The 11,698-nt window shown below is 44.4% G+C and overlaps 1 long non-coding RNA gene across 1 annotated transcript in view; it reads right to left on the bottom strand.

The window, feature by feature from the left end:
* LOC137304463 (uncharacterized) overlaps window positions 1–11,227 on the bottom strand; it is a 75,962-nt gene extending 64,735 nt beyond the window's left edge. The window contains exons 1-2 of the long non-coding RNA XR_010958581.1: window positions 11,030–11,227; window positions 1,421–1,540 (exon numbers count right to left, since the gene is read on the bottom strand). This is a non-coding gene — a long non-coding RNA (uncharacterized lncRNA). The remainder of the gene's footprint in view (window positions 1–1,420; window positions 1,541–11,029) is intronic.
* Between the last annotated feature and the right edge of the window lie 471 nt (window positions 11,228–11,698).

Below are 11,698 nucleotides of genomic sequence, written 5' to 3'. Positions count from 1 at the left end.
AGGGCGGGGGTGGGAAAAGGGGGATATTTGAAGGTGAACAATCTAGAATATGCTGTGCGTTTTGTCAACTGTAGGTCTCTTCTGTGAAGGTGAAACCATTCTAACGATAGCTTGACCAAATAATATGATGTTCCAGTTCATCTGAACAGAGAGGCATTTGGTGTTATATGAACAGCCCTGTTATTAGTAACCTTCAGAGGATAACAGGTCAACGCAAGTGTGATATCGTATTACAGACCACAAATGTGCGATTGTGTGAGGAGTCCTGCTTACTTGAAGGTTTGCTGTTGGCAAACTTGCAGATTGGTTTTGGCCGAATTTTGTCTCCCCCTCCCCCCTGAAGTCGTTAGGTGGGAAGAATTCCTCTGCACACCTCAAAAAACAAAATCATACACTCGTTCTTCATAAATGGGTTTAGGATTTCATTCCGAGAATACCCTGCCCCAGGATCAGAAGATGGTTCCATAGCCACCAGTCACCTACTGATACCTCGTGCAACTGCCTAATCTTCATGTTAGAGCCTGGCGAGTGGGTGTCAGCGGGCTGGCTGTCCATGTGGGTCATCACTGTCCATACATACATAATTTCCAACAGGGTTTGCTTACCATCATAGAATCATAGAAGTTACAACATGGAAACAGGCCCTTCGGCCCAACATGTCCATGTCGCCCAGTTTATACCACTAAGCTAGTCCCAATTTCCTGCACTTGGCCCATATCCCTCTATACCCATCTTACCCATGTAACTGTCCAAATGGATTGAGAACCCAGGCTGATTTCCCCCTCCCTAATCCAGGGATACAAAGGTCAACAGTAATCGTCTCAAAAACCTCAAATATTATAAACAGAGCATCGCAGGAACCAATAGGGTACAGCATTTATTTCTACTTTTGAGCCAAGGCTGAAAATCCATTAGACGCAGATCTCCACGAGTATTCTGAAGCAGCGAGACAGTGTTTCGATTCAAATAAAAAAGTCAATTTTAAAACCTACTCTTTAAAAAAACGTAAGAGGCTTTTACTTGTGATACAGGTGCTAGAAAATTAATTGGGACACACGTTTTGTACAACTTGCCTTATGTGCCTCACATCCAGTGAATGGAGACACTCTCCCCTTAAGCCATCACGGTAATTAAACCATTGGTTGCTTATTCTGAGCGTGACATATAAGCACATTGACAGACAGGAAAAGACCCTCTTGGTCCATCTCGCCTGTCCCACACACGGGATGCCTAATACATCACAATATATACACTCTCCACCTCACCCAAAAGCCGTGTGATCTCCTGGGAGAGACAAAAAAGAAACATTTAAAAACCCAGGCCAATTTGGGGGGAGAAAAATCTGGGAAATTCCTCTCCGACCCCCCCCCCGGGCGATCAGGAGATCACTCTGGCCCTGATAATGCTATGCAGTACCTACCTATTGTAAGAGGTGAGCTCCGCCCCAGATAGAAACAGGTCCAGCCCTCGCTTGAAGGAATTTAACGAATTGGCGTCCATCTCACAAGCCGGCACTGAGGTTTCTTCCATTCAGGAGCATCTACAGTGTAAACGTGACACATTAGCACCTTACAGCTGCCCCATAAAAGATTCAGATATGCATCGCCTGAACCAAAGAGGCCCTGTTCACTAAAGTCACATCTTACACACTGTTGCCCGTACACAGAGTCTATCCTCTTCGGCCAACTGCAACTGACCATGTGACAAGATTTGGGAATGACAGCACCTTGTCAACTTGAGAGTTGCTGGTTCATAACATGCGAAAGGGAACCCCCTCCCCACCTCCCCCAGAATGTAACTTCACTTTGCTCATTTTCTTTTCTATTGGGGATTTCAGGAGATAAGTGGGCTGGCACACTGGTCGTTCACTCTGACCTTTTACCTCTGAACTGTGGGTTGAAATTCTGCCCAGAACGATGAGATGATTCGCCTTCGTCTGTTGGCGATAAGGGTCCTACATAAAATCTGTCTGGGCAGTCTCAACCCAATTCCTACTGGGCATGGGCCCACACGACTAAATTGGCCATCAGCTCTGAAAGACCACAGGAGTAGAAGCAGAAATGCCGCACTGTGCAGTATTTAGTGTTTATCTACGGTTAGGACCATTGTTGCCCAGAGGGAGCGTTACTCTTCACCTATCTGTCCTATACCTCACCTGGGAGTGATTGATACAAACACCGGGTACCTGAAATGGAAAAGTGTTCCATTTTCCAACAAAAACATCCCTCACCTTGATGACCGCAATTATTTTTTTTTAAGTTTAACTATACCATCCAAAAGTAGCACGTGTGTAACTAAAATTTGGGGATGAAGTTGTTGAGCAAGTTGAGAAAGAACATCTTTTACAACTCACTCACTCCTTTAAAGATACGAGGGAAAGCTTGTCGTCCTTCTCTCACTTCTAGCCTTCAACCTCTTTCTGCATCACAATCTTTCTTGGCTTTATTTTTACCATTACTGTCATTTCCCTTCCAAGATTCAAATATACCATCCTAATTGCTCTCTCTCCTCTCTACATCCTTGCTGGAATGAAATGAAGACTAATTCACGGTGTTTCCTTATTCCAACACAATCTTATCTAGGCTTCAAAACTCTATTTTCCCTCACTCTTTCTACACTTTTTAAGACTGCAGTGTCACCTCCTTTTCTTTTGCTCGTTTTAGTTTGATGGTGCCCTCAACTTTGAACTATGAACCCTAGCCCATCCCTCATTGCCACAATAACAAAAAAGATTCACTGTATTTCATTTATGTGTAAGGCCTCATCATTGCACTGCTGCTGAAATCCTCATCCATGCCTTTGTTACCTCCAGACTCAACTATTCCAATGCTCTCCTGGCCGGCCTCCCACCTTCCATAAACTTAAGCTCATCCAAAACTCTGCTGCTCGTATCCTAACTCGCACCAAGTTCCGTTCACCCGTCGCCCCTGTGCTCGCTGACCGACATTGGCACCCAGTCCAGCAATGCCTAGATTTTAAAATTCTCATCCTTGTTTTCAAATCCCTCCATGGCCTCGCCCTCTCTCTATCTCTGTAACCTCCTCCAGCCCTACAACCCTCCGAGATCTCTGCGCTCCTCCAATTCTGGCCTCTTATGCATCCCCGATTCGCTCCACCATTGAAATTCCCTCCCTGCCTCTCTACCTCTCTCTCCTCCTTTAAGACGCTCCTCAAAATCTACCTGTCCTAATATCTCTTTATGTGTCTCGGTGTCAAATTTTGTTTGAAAATCGCTCCTGTGAAGCACCTTGGGATATTTTACTACGTTAAAGGCACTATATAAATGCAAGTTTTATTGTTAACAATTTTACAACACCAAGTTATAGTCCAGCAATTTTATTTTAAATTCACAAGCTTTCGGAGGCTTCCCCCTTCCTCAGTTTTATTGTTGTTGTTGCTCTAGTGAATTATCTGTTACAAGGCCTTCCTCGTTTGTGAGGAAGGAAGACGTCTTCGAGAGGACAACTCATGAGTTATGGACATGACCATAAATGGGCCACAAACCATACCTCAAGGTTCTTTGGGATGTATTCCGTTTCTAGCACTTGCTAAAAAATGACCTAATAAAGATTCACCAAGGTAAAAGACACTACCAATGTTGACAAGATGTGGAGATGCCGGTGATGGACTGGGGTTGACAATTGTAAACAATTTTACAACACCAAGTTATAGTCCAGCAATTTTATTTTAAATTCACAAGCTTTCGGAGGCTTCCTCCTTCCTCATTTACCTGAGGAAGGAGGAAGCCTCCGAAAGCTTGTGAATTTAAAATAAAATTGCTGGACTATAACTTGGTGTTGTAAAATTGTTTACAAATGTTGACAAGAGTAGCAGGTAAAAACAAACAGAGGAAAGAGGCAAGCAACAGCTGGGTTTATTGGAATGCTGCATTCCATCATAGTTTGGTCATAGCGTAGCTGCAGTGTTGATTCTTCATCTGAGGTATGGGTTGGCAAACATTCTCATCAAACAACATTTTCTAAGGAAAAAAGAAGTCCCAATTTGATTTAATTTCCATGAAATAGAAAGAATTATTCATAAAAATGGCATCACATATTGTGTATCCCACGGTCTACAGTCTTGTATCTGCCAAGCTACGAACGAATTCTAGAACCTTCCTCTCTCCGCGGATGTACATAATATATATTGTAATCAATATCACACTTGTCATCACCTCCTGTTCTATTTATTATATGTGTGAAGTGTTTTAAAAATAAAAACAAGCTATTCGAAATGCTGGTGGTTCTCACTTGTTTTCTAAATTATGAGTCAAAGTGTTACAATATCATTACATAGAATCTACAGCACAGAAACAGGCCATTCGGCCCAACTGGTCTATGCCAGCGTTTATGGTCCACACGAGCCTCCTCCCACCCCTTTGCATCTCACCCTATCAGCATATCCTTCGATTCCTTCCTCCCTCATGTGTTTATCTAGCTTCCCCTTAATTGCATCTTTGCTATTTGCCTTAACTATTCATTGCGGTAGCGAGTTCCACATTATTACCACTCTTTGGGTAAGGAAGTTTCTCCTGAATTACCTATTCGATTTAATGGTGAGTATCTTATATTGATGGCCCCTAGTTTTGGTCTCCCCCACAAGTGGAAACATCTTCTCTATGTCTACCCTATCAAACCCCTTCATAATTTTAAAGACCTCCATCAGGTCACCCTTCAGCCTTCTCTTTTCTAGAGAAAAGAGCCCCAGCCTGTTCAGCCTTTCCTGATAATTATATCCTCTCAATTCTGGCATCATCCTTGTGAATCTTTTTTGCACCTTCTCCAATGCCTCTATAATCCTTTTTATAATATGGAGACCAAAATTGTGCACAGTACTTCAAGTGTGGTCTAACCAAAGTTCAATACAAGTTTAACATAACTTCTCTGCTTTTCAATTCTATCCCTCTAGAAATGAACCCCAGTGCTTGGCTTGCCTTTTTTTTAAAAAGGCCTTATTAACCTGCGTCACAACTTCTAGTGATTTGTGTATCTGAACCCCAGATCCCTCTGCTCCTCTACCTCATTTAGACTATTATCCAAGCAGTATGTGGCTGCCTTATTCTCCGTACCAAAATATCAGAATAATAGTTAAAAATTCTATATGTAATTTTGAGAGGTGGCCTTGCAATGAGAGCTCCAGCCTTTTCCATGGCTCCCCATGCACAATGAGCGACTAACCACAGCCCTAGTCTTGTAGGGAGACACCAGCTGGAGATCAAGAACTTACTTCCCCCTCAAGGAGGCAGGGAGCAAAAGAAAAAGGAATGGGGAAAGAATTACACAGTGGCAGGTCTGCTCTCTGCTGCACCTCCCAACAGTTATCCAGAGAATAGATGAGTGGAGGATGAGAAGTAAAAGACAAAAAGACTTGCCTTTATAGAACATTTTTCATGACCTCAGGACGTCCCAAAGCACTTTAGAGCCAATGACGTACTTTTGAATTGCAGTCACTGCTGTAATGTAGGAAACGTGGCAGTCAATTTGCGCACAGCAAGATCCCACAAACAGCAATGTGATAATGACCAGATAATCTGTTTTTTAGTGATGTTGGTTGAGGGATAAATATTGGCCAGGACACCGGGGAGAACTCCCCTGCTCTTCTTCGAATAGTGCCATGGGATCTTTTACATCCACCTGAGATGGCAGACAGGGCCTCAGTTTAAAGTCTCATCTGAAAGATGGCACCTCCGACAGGGCAGCACTCCCTCAGTACTGCACTGGAGCGTCAGCCTAGCCTAGGTTTTGCACTCAGGTCTCTGGAGTGGTTTTTCCTAAGTAGTTTGCTCTTTCTCCTCTCAGCATCCTCACTGGGTTGAGGTGAAGACTAAATCAGAGTGTCTCCTGTTTACCTCGTTTTTTTCCTTATTTCCCTCACTCTTCCCATCCCCCAAAGGCTTTTAAACCCTACTTTGATGTCACAAAGTCTTGATTCACCTCATCTTTTCTCTTACTCTTACATGACGTCCTCAGTTCTTTATCTAGGATTCTCCACGATAACAAAAGAAAACCTCACGCTATTTAAAAACGTGTAGATAAAATCTTCATATAAAGTTGCTGAATAAGTTGCATATCACATTTCTAAAGAACAACTTTATGATTCACTCACTCCTTTACAAGATACAAGGAAATGCTGGTCATCTGGTAATCCTTCTGTCACCTCCAGCCTCCAACCTCTTTCACCATTGCAACCTTTCTTGTGTTTATTTTTGCCACTATCACTTTCCTCCCAAGGTCTCAGCCATAGATTGAGCCTGGAAGTGCTGAGGGGGTGGAGCCATTTGCCCACTTGTTGATACCCAGCCGGCCAATCAGGACATGTCGGCCTCAACTATAGCACGAAGCAAGTTCAGAGGTCAGCTTTCTCCACTCCGACCCGAAGGCCGAGGCTTCAAACCCAAATCGAGGGCTTGAGCACATAATCTAGTGTCACACCAAAGGGGTGCTGCATTGTTGCAGGTGCTGTTACATAGAAAATAGGAGCCGGAGTGGGCCATTCGGCCCTTCGAGCCTGTTCCGCCATTCAATATGATCATTGCTGATCCTCTATCTCAATACCATATTCCCGCTCTCTCCCCATACCCCTTGATGCCTTTTGTGTCTAGAAATCTATTTATCTCTTTCTTAAATATATTCAGTGACTTGGTCTCCACAGCCTCCTGTGGTAGAGAATTCCACAGGTTCACCACCCTCTGAGTGAAGAAATTTCTCCTCATCTCAGTCCTAAATGTTCTACCCCGTATCCTGAGACTGTGACCCCTCATTCTAGGGCCCCCCCCAGCCAGGGGAAACATCCTCCCTGCATCCAGTCTGTCTAGCCCTGTCAGAATTTTATATGTTTCAATGAGATCCCCTCTCATTCTTCTAAACTCGAGTGAATACAGGCCGAGTCGACAGTCATACGACAGTCCTGCCATCCCAGGAATCAGTCTGGTGAACCTTCGCTGCACTCCCTCAATGGCAAGTATATCCTTTCTTAGGTAAGGAGACCAAAACTGCACACAATACTCCAGATGTGGTCTCACGAAGGCCCTGTATAACTGCAGTAAGTGTTCTTAGATGAGATGTTAAATTTAACGTCTTGTCTGTCTGTTCTGGTGGTTCAGGTGGATATTGCTGTGGCAGCATGTGAAAAAGAGCAGGGAGTTCTCCCCGTGTCCTGGTCAACATTCCTCTGTCAGGGAACACCAGCAAAAAACAGATCAACTGGTCATTTCATCTCATTACTGTTAGTGTGATCTTGCTGTGCACCAAATGGCTGCCATGTTTGCTTTCAGAACAACAGTCATTGTACTTCAAAGTAATCACATTGTTCATAAAATTTTGGCTGTAGGAGCTGCGATAAAGAGTTAGAAACACTGTAAAATAAATACAGATGTTTCAAAACTGCCACCAAGTTCCTCTGCAATTAAACAACAACTTGCACTTATACAGCACCTTTAATGTCGTAAAACGACCCAAGGCACTTCACAGGACAAAAAATGACACAGCGCCAAAGAAAGAGATATTGGGAGGAGTGACTAAAAGCTAGGTAGGTTTTTAGGAACATCTTAAAGAAGGAGAGAAGGAGAGGGTTTAGGGAGGGAATTCCAGAGCTTAAGGCCTAGATAGCTGAAGGCACAGCTGCCAATGGTGGGACGAATGGAGTAGGCGATGCACAAGAGGCCAGAGCTGGAGTTACGCAGACATCTCGGAGGGTTGTAGGGCTGGAGGAGGCTACAGAGATAAGGAGGGGCGAGGCCATGGAGGGATTTGAAGATGAGGATGAGAATTTAAAATCGAGGCGTTGAGAGACGGAACCAGAGCATTCATTCTTAATTGTAGCTGATTGGCTAGCAGGCCAGTCACTAATTCTTACTTTGGATTTAATAAATTCTTAAACAGGAAAAAGTAGAACAAAAAGAATAGATTACAAATTGTTGTTTTAATACTTGAGTGAGTAGCTTCCTTCTGAATAGTTGTACTGAGCCTACCGCTGGACAAGTCACTGTGTGAACCAGCCACTCCCGAGACTGCAGTTAACATTTCAATGGGACATTCGTCAGAACCGGAATGGACAGGAGAAGAGAACCTTTATAGAACTGACCAGAACAAAGGAAGGGGAGAACAATAGCAATAAGCTAAAGTCCCAATTCTGCACTCTTGGTAATGGCCGCTTGCCAAAGGGCCAAGCGAGAGTGTCAACCTTGACCCAGTGGTAGCCTTCTTGGAGTCAGAAAGTCATGGGTTCAAGCCGCCCTCCAGGATTTGAGCACATAAGACAATCATGTGCAGTAACGGGGGAGTGCTGCACTGTCACAGGTGCCAACTTTCGGATGAGAAGTTAAACAGAGGGCGTTTCTGCGATCTCAGATGGATGTAAAATATCCCCTTGCATTATTTGAAGAAGAGTCCTCTTGGAGTCCTGGACAACATTTATCCCGAAACTAACGCCCCCCAAAAACAGGCTAACTGGTTATTTATCTGATCAGTAATGGAATCTGGTACCCTGTGCCCCAAAAAGTTGTTAAGGAGGGGGATCAATTGAAAATTTCAAAAACTGAGATCGATAGATTTTGTTAGGGATATGGGACCAAAGCAAGTAAATGGAGATAGGATAACAGATCGGCCATGATCTAATTGATTGGCAGAACAGGCTCGAGGGCCTGAATGGCCTACTCCTGTTCCTATTTGCTCTTTACTGGACCACAGATTGGCTGCTTCACTTGTCTAAAATCAACAGGGACGACAATTCAAAATGAATTCATTGGCTGTGAAGTGGTTTAGAATGTCCGGAGGATGTGAAAAATCGTACACAAATGCAAGTTCTTTCTTTAGCCGACGACACACTGAGCTGACTGCCCAATATTGCAGGGTCACGTAATTTCAGTAATTAGCATAAATTCCCAGCAGAGTTCTGGCCTCGTGCCAGAAATTAGCCTAATGGGGCATGTGGAGAATCTGGCTAACTGTCCAATTTGAAGAGTTGTGCCTATCTCAAAAAAAAAAGTGGCTGTCCGTGGGAACAAATATCATTTCAGCCTCTATAAAAATTCCAAATTGGTTCTGGGCAAAGAAGAAATTTGAATTTATATAGTGCCTTTCACAACCTCAGGACGTCCCAAAGCGTTTTACACCCAATTAAGTACTTTTGGAGTGTAGTCACTGTTGTAATGTAGGAAACATGGCAGCCAATTTATGCACAACAAGATCCCACAAACAGCAATGTGATAATGACCAGATCATCTGTTTTAGTGACGTTGGTTGAGGGATAAATATTGGCCAGGACACCGGGGAGAACTCCCCTGCTCATCTTCAAAATAGTACCTTAGGATCTTTTAGGTCCAACTGAAAGGGCAGACGGGGCCTCGGTTTAATGTCTCATCCGCAGGACTGCTCCTCTGACAGCGCAGCACTCCCTCAGTACTGCGCTGGGAGTGTCAGCCTGGATTATGTGCTCAAGTCTCCGGAGACTGGGGCTTCTGACTCAGGTAAAATAAACAGATGATCTGGTCATTGTCACATTGCTGTTTGTGGGATCATAAATTGGCTGCCACGTTTCCTACATTACAACAGTGACTACACTCCAAAAGTACTTCATTGGCTGTAAAATGCTTTGAGACATCCTGAGGTTGTGAAAGGTGCTATATAAATGCAAGTCTTTCTTTTTAACCAACAACATTTAAACAACATACAGTGCTGGAATTACTGTGTGCGATAGTAGGGTTTAAACACTCGAGTCTTATTATGTTGGATTGTTTCCCAAATGCACAGCAAGATACGTCACACAAACCCTTTGAATGTTCTTGCACTGTTACAAACAACAGTGATTTCTAGATCCTGGTACATTAGTTCCTCCAGTGCCAGGTGTAATATGGAGCCCTGCAGACCAGGTAGGTTCCACTCCTGACTCCCTGCTCTGTGCTGACTCGGACAGCTGCAGGGGATGGTGGAATTTGCCTCAATGCTCCTAGTTCAGGAAGGGGAAGCAAAAAAATAAACAAACAAACAAACTCTAGGCAGGGTTCCCACTCCCGGTCGCAGTCCAGTGACCTCTGCTGGAGAACGCTCGTTTGGGCGGGGAGAGAAAGGATCGGGCTTCCTCGCGATTCCTCCCATAGTCGAACAGCCCGCCAACCTTCGCCGCCTAGACTCATGCGGGAAAAGGATTGCAACCGGGGTGGGGAGGAGGTGCTGGAGGGCTGCTGACCCCAGCTAGAGGGAGAGGAGAGGGGGAGAAAATTGGATTGAGAGTGTGTGGGGGGAAAATAAGAAGTTTATTTGAAATGCCCAGACTGCACAAAAAAACAAAATGAAGCGATTCGGTGACAATCCACAGCCCCGGTGCAAGCTCCGGGTTTTATATCTTGCCCAGTTGCCGTCGATTCTGCTGAGCACTTCCTTTTTCTCAAGAAAAATAAAAATAAAAGGACTCTGTTTAATGCTCCCTTGCTTCCCCCCACCCCCTCGTCTTACTTAGATGTAGTGAAATGACAGAGGATATCAGAATGCAGAAGTCGGGTGTCCATTCACAGAAGGTTACCCATCAGTGCTTGTGCGAGGCATGGATAATATCCGTGACGCAGAATTACATCGAATTTTACAGCACAGAAACAGGCCATTTGGCCCATCCGGTCTATGCCGGCGTTTATGCTCCACAGGAGCCTTCTCCCTTCTTCGTCTCAACCCTAATCAGCATAACCTTCTATTCCTTTCTCCCTCGTGCTTGTCCAGCTTCCCCTTAAATGCATCTATGTTATTCGCCTCAACCACTCCATGTGGTAGCGAGTTCCACATTCTGAGTAAAGAAGTTTCTCCTGAATTCCTTATTGGATTTATTAGCGATTATATTTATGGACCCCGGTTTTCGATTCCCCCACAAGTGGAAACATGTTTTCTCCGGCTGCCCTATCAAACCCCTTCATAATTTTAAAGGCGTCTGTCAGGTCGCCCCTCAGCCTTCAAAGCCCCAGCCTGTCCTTTTAGGTATAATCTCTCAGTCCTGGTATCATCCTTGTAAATTATTCAGAAAATTGTTTTAATTTATCACTCACCTTATTGATAATGGTTGATGAATTATTACCAAACATGTTTGTCGGTCAGCTGGACTTAGTTGTCACTCGTTTCTTCGCCTGGCTGAGAAAATCAGACAGGGTTTTCAGCTTCATAATTGGTTCGCACTGCACCCATTTTCCGGACGTTAAACCAGACCAATTTGCACAGTCGTTAGTCCCGCTGCTAAATTCGAAGGGGTTCGTTTCTCCACGTCATGCAATAGTTCCCCCAATGCCTGTTGAAGGACCCGATCGAGAAATTAGCCGGCCTTGAGCCGGGGGTAGCTGTCGGGCCTGCTCCGTTAGGCTTCTTCAACGGCCTCGCCCCCACCGCGGCCTCCAACTCCAGGCAAGTTGAAAACATTACTTTTTTGTTAAGAAAACCCATCCTACGGAGCCAGGAGGAGCAGAATTCAAGGTCCGGTGGTTTTTTTTTTTGCAAATGCAAATGAGGGGCCGAATGCCTGCTTGAGGTCATCGGAGGCTGCACTCGGGGAAACCATTTCTACACACAAAGGGTGGTAGAAGTTTGGAACTCTCTTCCGCAAACGGCAATTGATACTTGCTAAATTTAAATCTGAGATAGATAGCTTTTTGGCAACCAAAGGTATTAAGGGATATGGGCCAAAGGTGGGTATATGGAGTTAGATCACAGATCAGCCATGATCT

The sequence above is a fragment of the Heptranchias perlo genome, chromosome 37 (genome assembly GCF_035084215.1).
Source record: "Heptranchias perlo isolate sHepPer1 chromosome 37, sHepPer1.hap1, whole genome shotgun sequence".
NCBI lineage: Eukaryota > Metazoa > Chordata > Chondrichthyes > Hexanchiformes > Hexanchidae > Heptranchias > Heptranchias perlo.
This window is presented reverse-complemented; position numbering and strand designations above follow the sequence as displayed.